Below are 13031 nucleotides of genomic sequence, written 5' to 3' on the forward strand. Positions count from 1 at the left end.
AATATAATAAACTTTTAGGCACCATTGATTGGAAAGGAGGAAAAGCCACATTTAATTCTTCCGGTTACATAATTTAAATTTGACATCTATTGTTAAAACATATAGTACCAGTAAACTTAACATATTTTGAAATTTCACACATTGTTTTTGAAAATATGACCTTTAAGAAAATGATTATATTTATAATTTTTGTGTTTAAAAGAAAATTATCATGCATATTTATTCATTTTTTTTTTGTAAAAGAACTTTATTCATTTTTCGGCCGCACAACAACAGTTTAAATTCACCTCTTTTAAAAACTTCCCTGACTGCTGGTGGGTGGTACATCTTTAATTCTTCCGCCAACAAATGAGTTCCTGGAGAATACACAAAAAACAACTTTTAAAGTCATCATAAACAACACAAAAACTACACACATGCAATATATATACTTTTATTATGACCAATCTAACTAGAGATGACTTAAATTTTGGCCACTTCAAAATTTTAAAAGAACTACTAATTCCGTACCGGGTTGAGACCATACGCCCGTGCGTATTGGCGTATCGGTAGGTACGCCACTGGCAGTCGTGTTTATAAATATATAAACTTTATAATACTGGCATGTTTGTTAAGTAATTTTTTTCATTGGAAAATCGAGACGTTTATTTAATTATAGAAGATTTTTGGTTTATTTGTAACTTTATTTTCTGATTTTGCAACACATGTACAAGTATTATAAAGAATTACGAAAGTTATTAATATATACGACCATATAACCTGTTTTGTATTTATTTATAACGAACTCATAATACATCAAGCATTTTTGTTAGCAAAAATGAGATAATTTCATAAATTGACGGCAGCCATGTATTCAAAAAAGTACATTGTATATATATAAACCGTCACGATTATCCAATGAAAAGTGACGTAACAAACGTGCAGTATTATAATAACCACATACACGCAAAATTAAGGAGGTTCAATACAATTATGTTCTTTAAATTAAAGCATGATGCTAGAAATATGATAACATAAACAATTTCGAGCGGAAAAAAAACTTAGGGGTCACTGATCTCATTTCCTGTACGTGAATTTGATTTTTTCCTTAATTGTGGTCATATAACTTAAATGTAAGTCGGGAAAAAATTTTTTTTCCCCCGCTTGTTATGCTTTTCACTATATTTTTGTACATTTTAAAAAAAAGACTAAATTTCCCCAAAAAATATTTCTTTTACCTTTTTTTTTAAAAATTTCATTTCATTTTTTAAAAAATTTTTAAAAACCCATATACCATACAAATGTTTTAAAACCCTTTTTTTTTCCGAAAATGCCCCACAATTTTAAAAAAAAAGAAAAAAAAACAAAAGGCAAATTAAAAACCCCGTAGGCCCTTTAAAAAAAAATAAATAGAGAAAAACTTTTCCTAAAATAACTTTTAAACGATGAAAACTAAAATTTTTTTTAAAAATTGGGGGTTCCCTCAGAAATATGGTAATAAAACACATGACTTTTGAAACGATGTTTTTTTTGTACAAGAAGAAATGTTCTGTTAATTTTACGAGTATCTCTTAAATTTTTAATGTCTGTTTGACAAAAAAATGATGAACCCTGGAACTTACGGTCTTTTTAAGTCCAAGGTTGAACGTGAATTATTCAATGATAATTATGGCTGAAGTAATTTTCAATGGAAGGAAAATGAAAGTGGACCTCGGACATATATTTGTACAAAAATTAGACAAAAGTGTCGTCCCCTCATCAAACTGTACAGAAGCACTGAATTTCACCGTGTGCGTGTAATAGGTTGAAAGAGTACATATGTGGGCTCCAGTCTCACTGTGTGTTTCAAGGAAAACATTAAAACATAAAACAAAATTCAGTCATATAACTTACCGACAACTGCAAAACGGCCATATTTTATCCACCGCTTCTGCGATGAATACTCCAACCGCCGCTGCGATGGACCCCCACCGCTCCTGCGAAAAGCTATGGCCAGTGTGAGCTTGTAAATAAGGAAACTTACCAAAAATTTGGGATCCAAAAAACGTTATCCCATTTTAAAACATTGAACGCAAAAACATGTTTTCAGAGACGGTTTTCAATGTTGAAATGGACTTAATTAAAAGTCACTCATGAAGGCCCCAGGCATTTCATGAATAAAAGTGAATTTATGGTCCGATTGAAATAAGTGCACGAAAATTCCGTGCGCTACCACCTTTCAACTGCCGCCTAAAGCTTAAAAGGCCCATGCTCAAATATTTTTCTATTTTTTTTAATATTTTAAACGTTTTAAATACATTAAATTTCAGTTAGATTTAAATTTATAATTAAAAATGCGTTAAATTAAAATTTATTCTTTTCTTTACAACTTAAACATCGAGTAATGTCGGAAATACAGTTACTCGATTTTCTTTCGAAAATGTCTTCCCTTACGACGTAAAGAACACCAGTTCGCTAGGCCAAAACAACAATTTACCCTCGGCTTCGCCTCGGACAATTTGTTTCTCTCTTACGTCTGTAATTAGACAATTTCGAAGAAAAAACTCGTACTGTATCCATTACATAAGTGTTGATACATATTCTTTTTTATTACATTGCACGGTTTTCACGTGTTTTGTTTCGTGTGTAAGTATACATGTATATTTCGGTGCTACGAGGCAGAATACACGTTTTAATTTAGAATAGTATGTCGCGGGAAAATCCGCCAGCACGTGCAAACCTTTCTTACAGTTCCGAGCCGAATTGAAGGAGTATTTTGATGACAAAATTTTAGTTCGCTTCAACGTTGATTTGAAACGTGATGCTGAGTGTGGACTGTTTCTTCATCGACAAATAAGGTAAAAAAAAAAGATTATTTAATTTAATTTACAGGAAACAGTTCGAGTTCAATATCACACACTGTTTAACAGTGTTTAAGACTTGACAATATTGACATGAACAGTTTCTTACAGAGAAGCGTCCTAAAGCTAAGGACTTTCTATTGAAGCTAAGGATGCTTTTTTTACTCATAGAAATAAATTTTGTTTCCAGTGCCATCAAGGGATTTTTTATGCCGCCTTGAAAAACGCGACATATAGTGGTTACTTTTGTCGTCGTCATTGGCGTCGTTGTCGGCGTCCCCTCTGGCTTGTCCGGGGCATGACTCAGTCACTGTATTTTTGGATTGACTCCAAACTTGGTATGCATGCTTCTTTCAATGACAAGAATCACAAGAAATTGTTGCTCTGCACTTCTTATTTTTTTAGTTTATTGCCCTTTGCTAATTTTCATACTTTATTTTTGTCCGGCCATTTCACCTAAACTATAAAAGCTATGGACTTGAAACTTCATAGGATGATAGATCTTATTGAGATGTGCAGTGCACAAAACCGGCCACTCTGTACTTCATTTGCCCTTTGTTCATTTTTAGCAAGAAAAAGAAGAGCTATTGTAGTCTCCCGTCGGTGTCGGCGTAACCACTTACGTTAAAGTTTTGTTATACCCCAAATATTTTCAAGTCCATTGACATATGGCTTTGAAAACTTTGCACACTTGATCACCATCATGACCCCAACCTGTAGACAGGAGGAAGGTAACTCTATCAAGCATTTTTGACAGAATTATGCCCCTTTTTTCGACTAAGAAATTTACGTTAAAGTTTTTTGTAATACCCCAAATATTTTCAAAGTCCATTGAATATGGCTTTGAAAACTTTGCACACTTGTTCATCATCCATGACCCCAACCTGTAGACAGGAGGAGGTAACTGTATAAAAGCATTTGGCAGAATAATGCCCCTTTTATCGACTTAGTATTTACCTTAAAGTTTTTGTAATATCTCAACTATTTTTCAAAGTCCATTGACATATGCTTTGAAACTTTGCACACTTGTTCACCATCATCAACCGGTAATAGGAGGAGGTAACTGTATCAAGCATTTTGACAGAATTATGCCCCTTTTCCGACTAAGAATTTACGTTAAAGTTTTTGTTATACCTCAAATATTTTCAAAGTCCATTGACATAAATTATTATGGCTTTGAAACTTTTGCACACTTGTTCACCATGGTGACCACAACCTGTAGACAGGAGGAGGTAACTGTATCAAGCATTTTGACAGAATTATACCCTTTTATGACGGAGGCTATTCGTTGCCAAAAATCCAGCCTTGTTGATCTGAGTTGAACAGTTTGTTTACGGACAAAATACATTGTTTTCTTTTTTATGTAAACTCCAATGTTCAGGGCTGGGAATCAAAAACTGCGTCGTATCCTACAAAATGTAAACAAACAAACATCTTGGAACGAAAAAGGTATGTTTTTGCTTAAAACTCTTTTTGTTGGGAAATGACTGAAAACCAAATATATGTATTAACACGCACCACTTTTTTCCGCTTCGTTCGGTATAATGTTGTTTTGCACAACTATTTTGTATAACAAAAGTTATAGCGAACTTTGCAACTCGAAGCGATCAGAATTTTTATGAAGTTTTTGTGGATACGACGCAGTTCATATTGCTTTATCTATCGTTTTTTTTTCCTTCAAATTAATTATATACTCATTTCAGAATTCACGAATAAACTTCAAAATATAATTTTGCATCATGTACTAAAATTTCATTAAAAAGAAATGTTTATTTTCCAAGCAAAACAAATAATTTATACGAAATTGATACGAAAACGCAAAGTTGAAAAATAAAATATGAAACGATGCAGGGTTGTATTTTTCCATTGCAGGCTGCATATTTGGGTTCAAGGTAATGCCTAGTAAAAAGTCCAACAACATTTCTTTGTTTCGAATTTTTTGATCATTATTAATGCGCACAAAGTGACCTATACAACTTTAGTCGAGAGAGCAGAAGTCACTCATTTTGGCCCCACGAAAATGGAAAAAATTCTATTAAGTTTTCATTTTTCGGTCGCAAATTTTTAGCAAACCTGTCATAAGCATCTACAAATTCCGAAAAAAAGTGTATCAAAGTACATTGAAGCACGTGATCGCACACCCATAAATTACAACGTACGTGTTTAAGTGCTGCCCTTAGCAATGCCTTTATAAACTTGTTCCCATGAAATTCGAAACTAATGGGGTTTGTTACATTTTTCATATGCGCAAATTGCATGGCTTCCTTTGTATAATTTAGAACAATTTGCGACAATTCCGTTATTACTTATAATATCTTTTACGCGCCGATTTTATTGAATTAATTTTCTTAATAACCAATGAGAACAGATGAGCTTTATTATTTGAAACTTAAATCGGTATTTGAAATAAAGTATTATTTCCTCTTTCAATACATGATCAGGAAAAAAATGGTCATTTATTCTGAACGATATTTTTTTAAATTATAAAATGGCTTAGCCACGATATATTTTTACAAGTACTGCATGAGTTTCGTTCAATTATTTTCATGTTCAGCGCCGTTGAACTTTAGCGTTGATTTTGAAGTATTACATTTCTTTATCGACGATGAAAACAGGTCTATGGAATGTATTTTCTGGATTCGCACCATAGTGTCATTCTTCTTCATTAATAAACTTTAAATGTTTTGAATCGGGTTACAAAAGATAAAACAAAAGTTATTTTGTAAAGTAGCTAGGTGTCCGTTTTGCAAAGGTATTTTATATGATGCTTTGCACCGATAAATTTGATACAGATATATGCACGACATGATTGAAGAAGTTTTCCTATATTAGATTAAAGCCAGGATGAGAAAACTTAGGTCAGACTATCGCACTGAATTTTCCACAGACTAAAAGAGAATGCATCTTAACGTACATACCTTTATACTAAAGTGTGATTTTTTATTTGATAATGAATTGCCTGACACATAAAAACATTTTCTTTCTTCAGAAAATGTCTTCAAAGAGGATTACACCCTGTTTACATTGAAAAAATTCTTTTCTATTCACGCCACTGACACATCCTTTTTTTAAACGAAATGTCAAAGTAAAAAGTGATCTTAAACAGTAGGGAAATATTTCATTTTTAACAAGAAATTCAAATTTTATTCACTTTATAATTAATTTAAATACTTGTAATCTTCAAGCTTCATGCCAAGAAGTTTTATTAAAAAGCTGCTTACTTGTAACGGCTGCCATTTAAGACCATGGGTTAACAAATTTGTTGGAAAAAATCAAAGAGGTGTGTCCGACCAAGGTCAAGCTGTTTATGTTTACTGGCTTCAAATCACTTGCACTTAACTGCTGCGAATTTCACGGTAGGGAATCACGTGACTTTTACGGTTACGCGTACAGACAATATGGCGGCCTAAAAACCTCGCTTCACATGTGTTTTTCAGGTAATTCTTTATTATATCCTTTTTACTTACATACGAGACCTGTTTGCAGCCTACGCGGAATAAAGAATTGTTGCCGCCTATACCTTATTTTCCACCCCTGTGCTCATAGCTTTTACAAACACTCAAAAATTCAACAGGAATTTTCAATGTTGACAATTATTTTGCGGTAACATTCACGCAAAATTTGTATTTTTTATTAATTTGATTAAACTACGTTGAGTTAGCAAAAGAGAAAAATGTTCATAGAAGTTCTCTTTATATGAAAATGTACTTATTAGGCATGTTAAATGTTTGACTGGTCATTTCTTATTCCAACACACAAGAGAGAAAAATGATTTGGGTAACAGCCACGCACACTTTTATTGTTGATAACTCCCACGCAATATTTTATTTGCAAGCAATATCTATGCAGGTTAAAGCCTAGATATTGATTTAACAAATCATGATTGATGCATTTAGCCTCAGACTTTCAAAGAATTTTGAATAATATTAAAAATATCGCCAATAGATTAGGTCCTGGATAGAATTAACCCAGCAGGCACATAAACGTTTTTTAACGTTGAAAATTTATGTTCGGATTTGAAAGTTTAAACAACGTTGAAATTCAACGTTGGCACAACGTTAAAGTTCCAATGTCACTTCAACATACTTTAATTTAAATATAAAGCAAAGTAACAGAATTTAACTGTTTAACAAAAAAAGACACTTTTAAATACTTCAGGTATTTTATTTCAAATATACAGTTTAAGTATTTAAGAAGTCCTTTTAGCTACAATTAAGCTACAAACTGTTCCACTCTTCTACTAGCTACTCTTCTAGATCTCTCCTGGTATGTCTTAAGTGTTTCATGGTGGTGTTTGAATACTTCTTTGGCTGTCTCTTACTGCTTCTGCAAATAAAATAAGAAGTTACTAATTAAAAGTGACTTGGTCAATCTTAAATTATATATATAATTAATCAAGTTAGTGGTATGTTTATCTTAAAATGATTATCTCTAAGATTTACATAATAAAACAGCATAGAAGATGAATTAAGATACTGCTGAAGTTTTCATATTGACAGCAAATTATGTACATTAAACAACAAAAACTTTTTAAAAAGAAGCTATCTAAAAGTCTCACCTATGATTGGTAAGAAAAACTGCTCCCCATCAGTTACTTGCAGCATTTTCCCAAGAAATATTCACTAAGACCATTGTATGCAGCATCCTGAAAACAACAAATATGTAAATTTTATATTAATAATGTTACAAAAGTATTCTGAAAATAATATACATGTATTATTAAGACAAGATTGATGTCCAGTAGTTGCAATATTAATACTTTGTAAAGAAATATATGTATATTAAATATTAGAATTTCAATTTAACAAACCTGACTGTCATTTCCATGTTAAATGTATGGTATACAAGCTACAGCTGCAATACTCTCAATTTCAGCCAGGACCAGGATCTAGAATATAAAAATAAATTTATTATTCCCTATAAATTCACGGCAATTAAGCTTAAAATTTTAACACTCAAGAACAGTTTAATCAATATTTGTGTCGATAATGCAATGGATATAATGTATTTTTCAAACTAATTCACACTTAATTTTACTATCACTAAGATAAAAAAATACAGCTAGATTGACGAATCGTCTTGGGACGTTCACAACACTTATACTGCTTATAGGTTACAATAGTACGATAATGATGGCGGATAAATAACTTTCAAAAAGGCATGACCTGTAAAATTACAAATTGCCAAGGACACCAAACCCAAATCATTCAATTAGGTCGCGTTTTAATACAAAGTCTCAAATATTAGGATGTTTTGTATTTCTGTTTTAGTACAATTACAGTTGACATTTTTCATAGTTTGCAGATATGAAAGTTTCCAGCTCGGATATTGATTGTGATAAATGAAACATTTCATTCACGGAATGACCACATCGGCACAGGACCTTATAAATGTTGTAGTAAAACATTTTATAGCTCAGCAAATCGGAAACGTTACGGGTTTTACTGTTTATATTAAGATAACATTCAATTATAATTCCTCTAGATTTTATTATCTAGTTTGTAAAATAAAAGACCCATTCTTATATGCTTTATGGGTTTTTGTTTTGCTTTAAATTTTAAGACAAGAGGGCCATAATGGCCCTGAAGTCGCTCACCTGTATATAGGCCCCCGTAGTGGGGCCAGTTTAAACCCCAGGGCTTTTATTTGAACAAACTTGGTAGACACCCATTAGAAGATGTTTCACGCTAAACATCTAAGGTCTAGCTGGTCAAGTTTTTTCTTTACACATATAGTTAAAAACAATGACACACCTGGGGCAGGGCCAGTTTGGATCCAAGGAATTTTATTTGAACAATCTTTGTAGACACTTACTAGAAAATGTTTCATGCTTAATATCTGAACTCTAGCTATTCGGATTTTTCGAAGAAGATTTTTAAGTTTTTGCTATACACATATAAGGAAAATCAATGACCCCCGGGATGGGGCCAATTTTGACCCAGGGCTTTTATTTGAACAAACTTTGTAGACACTTACTAGAAGATGTTTCATGCTTAATATCTAAACTCTAGCTATTTGGGTTTTTTCAAAGAAGATTTTTAAGTTTTTGCTATACACATATAAGGAAAATCAATGTCCCCTGGGGCGGGGCCAATTTTTACCCCAGGGCTTTTATTTGAACAAACTTTGTAGACACTCACTAGAAGATGCTTCGTGCTTAATATCTAAACTCTAGCTATTTGAGTTTTTTCAAAGAAGATATTTTAAGTTTTTGTTATACAAACTTGGTATACATCCATTAGAACATGTTTCATGCTAAATATCTTGGGTTCTTTAAAAGAATATTTTTAAGTTTTTACTATATGCATATAGGGAATATCAATGACCCCCTGGGGCGGGGCCAATTTTGACCCCAGGGCTTTTATTTGAACAAACTTGGTAGACACCCATTAGAAGATGTTTCATGCTAAATTTCTTAGCTCTAGCTCTTTGGGTTCTTTAAAAGAAGATTTTTTAAGTTTTTACTATATGCATATAGGGAAAATCAATGATCCCCTGGGGCGGGGCCAATTTTGACCCCAGGGCTTTTAATTGAATAAACTTGGTAGACACCCACTAGAAGATGTTTCATGCCAAATATCTAAGCTCTAGCTCTTTGGGTTTTTTTAGGAAGAAGATATTTAAAGTTTTTTAATTTTGGTTGCCATGGCAACCAGAGTTCTGCATGGAATTAAATTCTTTGAACAATTTTCAAAGGTGACCACCAAAGGAACATTCCTGTGAAGTTTGGATGAAATTGGCTTAGTGGTTTATGAGGAGATGTCATTTAAAGTAAAAGTTTACGGACGACGGACGGACGCCGGACGAAAAGCGATCACAAAAGCTCACCCTGTCACTTTGTGATAGGTGAGCTAAAAATACATAATTATGTTAAATACAGACACTAATTTTAAAAATAATTAGTTACATAACAGACTAAGTGATAAAATGATTTGAATGTCTTTAAAATCTTAATATTAACATTAAAATGCCATACCTATGGCAGTTGGATTTGCCACAACGTTTACAAGGTCCTGTGCCGAGTAGCCAGTTCATATGTGGTCATTAAGACTTGTCCGTGAACGAAATGTTTTCCAACATCATCTACAAACAATATTCGAGCTGCAACCGTCCATATCTGCAAAAATTTGAAAAATGACAACTGTAATTGTGCATAAACTGAAATCGACCTCCTTCTTATATTTGAGACTTTTATTTTAATTTCTGCGATAAATTCATCTATATCTATATTCTTTTAATATATTTACGTGAGTATGTATTCTGCTACCCATAGGCGCTTAATTCTATCCAGGACCTTTTGGCGGTATTTTAAATATTTTTCAAAATTCTATGAACGTTTAAGGCTAAATGCATCGATAATGATTTTGTTAAATCAATATCTAAGCAATAGCCTGTTGCACATAAAATATTGCGTGGGAGTTATCAACAATAAAAGTATGTGTGGCTGTTACCCAAATCATTTTTCCTTCGTGTATTGGAATAGAAAATGACTAGTCAACATTTAACATGCCTAATATTTACATTTTCAAATAAAGAAATTCTATGAACCTTTCCTCTTTGCTAACTCAACGTAGTTTAATCAAATTCATAAAAAATACAAATTTTGCGTGAAAGTTACCTGAAAAATAATTGTTAACATTGAAAATTCCTGTTGAATTTTTGAGTGTTTGTAAAAGCTATGAGAACAGGGGTGGAAACTAAGGTATAGGCGGCAACATTTCTTTATTCCGCGTAGGCTGCAACAGGTCTCGTATGTAAGTAAAAGGGATATAAAAAAGAATTACCTGAAAAACACATGTGAAGCGAGGTTTTTAGGCCGCCATATTGTCTGTACGCGTAACCGTAAAAGTCACGTGATTCCCTACCGTGGAATTTGAAAACTTCTAGGGACTTCTGATTCTTTCGTAAGCTAATGGTTCTCTGCAGGCGTAACATTTTGCCTGAAATAATGCACAAAGGCGCACCTGAGGTCCTTACCCCCAGTAAAACTAAAGTGTAGAGTGAAAGTTTGAAATAAAACCACAAAAACAGTCATCACCTAGAACGTTTACTAAGAGCGTGGCTAGCCAAAATGAATTTTGTGATTCAAGTTCATAGACTTCTATATTTTTGCCAACAAAAAATACGGATAATATTGAACATATAGGAAAATATAAGAAATTATTTCAGATAGTATGAGAAAGAAAGTAACATGTTCATGTTTAACTGAAAAGTAGCTTCTTCAATGTCAATTGGACATGACACAATGCTTTCTAAATAATCAAAAGCATCAGAACATTGCTATAATTAAACTGCGAATGATCTTATTTAGGTTGTTTTTGTGCCCCCACTTTAGTGGCGGGCATTAAGATTTACCCTTGTCCGTCCGTCCTTCCGTCCGTCCGTCCGTTCTCTTTTGTGTCTCACGTAACTCGAAAAGTATTTGACCTAGAGTCATGAAACTTAACAGGAATGTTGATCAGTATGTGCAGTTGTGCACCTGGGTATTTTTGTGTGGATTTATGCAGTATTTTTAGAGTTATTGCCCTTGACTTAGTAAAAATTTGCAATTTTCAACTTGTGTCGCATGTAACTCAAAAAGTATTTGACATAGAGTCATAAAACTTTACAGGAATGTTGATCAGCATGTGAAGTTGTGCACCTGGGTATTTTTGTGTGGATTTATTTAGAATTTTTAGAGTTATTGCCCTTGACTTAGAAATATTTGCAATTTTCAACTTGTGTCGCATGTAACTCAAGAAGGATTTGCCATAAAGTCATTAAACCTTACGGGAAGGTTGCTCAGCATATGTTGTTGTGCACCTGGGGTTTCGCTTGTAGATGTATCCAGTATTTGTAGAGTTATTTCCCTTGACTTAGTAAAAACCGTTTCATTATGTTGTTATTTTTTCCTTGAGTGCTTGAGTTAGAATCAACCAACTTTACAGGAATAATGATCAACATCACTAAATTACAGGAATAATGATCAACATCATGCACTGTGAAGATATGCACCCGGGACTTTGCATGTGGATTTTTTTCAGTTTTGTTAGAGTTATTGCCCTTGACTTACAGTAGTATAAATTTGCAATTTTCAACTTGTTCATGCATAGCTCAAAAAGTATTTGACTTGTAGGCCTGAATGTTTACAGGAATGTTGGTCAGCATGTGTACTTATGCACCTTGGGGTTTCCTTGTGGATTTATTCAGTATTTGTAAAGTTCTTGTCCTTTACTTAGTAAAAGATTTTTAGTTTTCAACTTGTGGCACATGTAGTCCAAAAAATAATTGATGATTGACAGAACAGTGACGTGTGGGGGCACCCGTGTCCTATGGACACATTTCTAGTTTTCATCTAGCACAAGTGATTATCCGGTAAAATAGACATATATTGCCAAAATTATCCCTGTTGAAAAGAATACCAAAAATACAACTGCGTCGTTTCATATTTTATTTTCAACTGCGTCGTATCATTTCGTACATATTATTATTTTCTCTGAAAATAAACATTTCCTTTTAATGAAATTTTAGTACATGATGCAAAATTATATTTTGAAGTTTATGGTCAACTCTAAAATTAGTATATAATTGATTTGAAGGAAAAACGCTTCGAGTTGCAAGTTCGCTTACAAAATAGTTGTACAAACAACACCGAACGAAGTGGAAAATAGTGGAGCGTGTTAATACATATATCTGGTTTAAAGCCATTTCCAACAAAAAGAGTTATAACAAAAACATACCTTTTTCGTTCCAAGATGGGGGCGTTTGTTTTACGTCCCAGCCCTGATTACTAAAATCCCGCGAATATTTTGACTTGATACGTTTTCTTTTATTCTGTCATTTATTTCTAGCCCGCTTTGTTTTGAATTTTGAATCTAAGTACACTCGGTTTATGCGTACTGTAGACAAATACAGTGGACTGTTAAGCGTAAAAAAAACAAAGAACATTTTTAGAGTGCGGAAAGTGTGGATATGGCTGTCATAAAAAATGTATGGCCTTGCGCGTACTTATTCTAAAACCTTTTAATCAGTTTTGGTGCAATGAGGCACGTACTGCCTGTATAAACATTTCATGAGTAGCAATACTCGCAATATTTTCAATTTCAAGTCCCCGAGAAAATAACAATATTTTTTTTTCCAAAATCCATTTACTGTTACATAGTCATAGCGTTGGCTCTTACGTTAAAAAGTGACAGAGGTTCCGCTTGGGGAATTAAGTTAATAAGAGCCGGA

The sequence above is a fragment of the Ruditapes philippinarum genome, unplaced genomic scaffold (genome assembly GCF_026571515.1).
Source record: "Ruditapes philippinarum isolate M1 unplaced genomic scaffold, ASM2657151v2 ctg5246_1_1_1_1, whole genome shotgun sequence".
Lineage (NCBI taxonomy): Eukaryota > Metazoa > Mollusca > Bivalvia > Venerida > Veneridae > Ruditapes > Ruditapes philippinarum.